This window comes from Aphanomyces astaci (assembly GCF_000520075.1).
Source record: "Aphanomyces astaci strain APO3 unplaced genomic scaffold supercont1.109, whole genome shotgun sequence".
Taxonomy (NCBI): domain Eukaryota; phylum Oomycota; class Saprolegniomycetes; order Saprolegniales; family Verrucalvaceae; genus Aphanomyces; species Aphanomyces astaci.
Genome location: NW_009798372.1, coordinates 115,015 through 116,944, shown reverse-complemented (window position 1 = coordinate 116,944; position 1,930 = coordinate 115,015).

Sequence of the window (1,930 nt, the reverse complement as noted above, 5' to 3'; positions counted from 1 at the left end):
TACGGTGGGTTGACGGGGCTTGGGGCGAGAGAACCAGCAAGTGCCACCACTTGTAGCACTGCGCGAGGAAGCGTAGGTAGTTGAGGGCAAAATGCACAATGAATTAACTGAGGATCTACTGAGATCTCCTTAGTCCTCATCCATATGAAATCTTCTTCGTCTATTTCACTACTTCTCTGCTAATATACACTTTTGTATACAATGGATGCGGGTGCGGTTGGGACCTTGGGGGACTTCACTAGGCTAGCGATTCTAAGCCATACATGTCCTTGAGTCACATCCTCAGGCCAGCATTAGCTAGAGTGCGTCATGGGCCTGGCATCTAGGAGCTGGGTGCGAGCAAGGTGGTGGCAAGGCGTCACCCCCACCGGCCACATCGCTGCATAACGTTGGAGTAATGGCGCCATTCAAGCGCAACCTTCGCAACTTGTGGTTCTTGGAAGAGCAAATCGTTGGCGATAATGAAGATCCATTCTCGCCTACTGCTAGGCAAAAGCCCATGGCCATAAATGTGATGTATTAAAAAAAAGTTCGACGCGCTCGGGACTCGAACCCGGGGCTCACTCAAGACACACAACGTGTTTTACTACTGTGCATCGATTTTAATTCTTCTCGAAGTTCATTCTTTCTTCTCCTTCTAATGATTATGACCTCTTTAATTGATTGCGATGTTGCAACTATGAAGCCAAATTCCTTGCTACATGAGATGTGGAATTTTATCACCTCATGGATTGATTAACTTTTTTCAAATTGGCTGTGATAGGCTTAAATAGTTGTCGAACTTTGAAGTTAAGTGACCAATAAGGCGGTACAATGCACTCTGAAATCGAAGACAAGGCGGGCGTTGCATTCCATCGTTCCCAGTAGCGCTGTGCACATCTAAGCAGAGCTCTCAAGCGAGCCGCCTAAGTCTGTCGTCCGAGCCAGCTTGCCGTGTCGGCGGACAATGTTACATTTCAACAGAATATAACGGAGACAAATTGAAAAACGCTTTAGGCGTATCAATTATCCTGGCTTTATCTTTCCGAGCCAGGTAGTATAGACCCATATCGGGGTGTTAAACGTGTTGCGGATATCCAAATCGGGATGTTAAATTTTTTGGCAGACGTTTTTCTTGGTGTTGCGGATTATAGTGTTGAAAAAGGTAAACAGACCGCTTTAGAGAAAAACCGCTTTGCCTATAGTATCTCAACGGTTTCTCGGGATATAAACGTTATATCGGCCCCATTTTTTGGAAATCCGCAACAATTAGTCCAAAACAGGTTTAAAGTGATGAATTAGGCAGTATTTTACGGAAATGATGCCGGGTAATTATTGCATTTTTTCGCCCACCTATCACTTCGTTGGTTTTATGATTGCTTATGATACGGGGAGACTTCAGTCGTGCTATCACTTGATCCTTGCCACGGGTAAATTTTGTTCTTAAATTCAGATCTGATTCCTGGCAAACAGGGGATGGCAACTTTGTAGCACCAGTGGCGAATTTGAAAAACGTCGAAGAATGGAGGTTACTGTTTTCAGTATGATTTATTTTTGTTGGGTGTATGTCACATCGAAACGTAGGCTTCCAATCCAGCATCAGTCCCAAGCTGGCGGTGGCTGCAAGCAATTACATTATCGTGGATGAGCTACCGCGAATCAGCCCGACCACGATACTCGTCAGCAATTGGCACAAGTCGGCGAACAAACACGTGGTGGAGGGTACTTTTGGAGAAGTTAGGAAAAATTCTGAAGACTAAAAACCTCGATGATCCGAAATCTAGTAGATTGAATTTGACTCGGACTTGACAGTCCGAAGTGCAATCCGTGGTGCGCCAAAGTACTTGAAAATTATACGCACCAAGTAAATATATTGTTAACCCGCTCAGATGGGAAGCAATGTCCAAGTCAAGTATACATAAGAAATATATTGGTTAAACTATGTAAAGCT